The sequence below is a fragment of the Penaeus monodon genome, chromosome 18, assembly GCF_015228065.2.
Source record: "Penaeus monodon isolate SGIC_2016 chromosome 18, NSTDA_Pmon_1, whole genome shotgun sequence".
Taxonomy (NCBI): domain Eukaryota; kingdom Metazoa; phylum Arthropoda; class Malacostraca; order Decapoda; family Penaeidae; genus Penaeus; species Penaeus monodon.
Window position 1 is genome coordinate 28,245,472 of NC_051403.1, and position 204 is coordinate 28,245,675.

The following is a 204-nucleotide window of genomic DNA, read 5'->3' on the forward strand; positions in this document are numbered from 1 at the left end:
TTTCCCTTTTCCCCCTTTCTCTCTTTCTCTCTCTCCCCTCTCTCCTCTCTCTCTTCCCCGCTCTCCCCTCTCTCTCTCCCTTTTTCTTCCTCTCTTTTCTCCTCCTCTCTCTCTCTCTCTCTCTTCTCTCTCCTCTCTTTTTCCTTTTTCTCTTTTTTTTCTTCTCCTCCTTTTTTCCCTCTCTCTTCTCTTTTCTTTTCATGC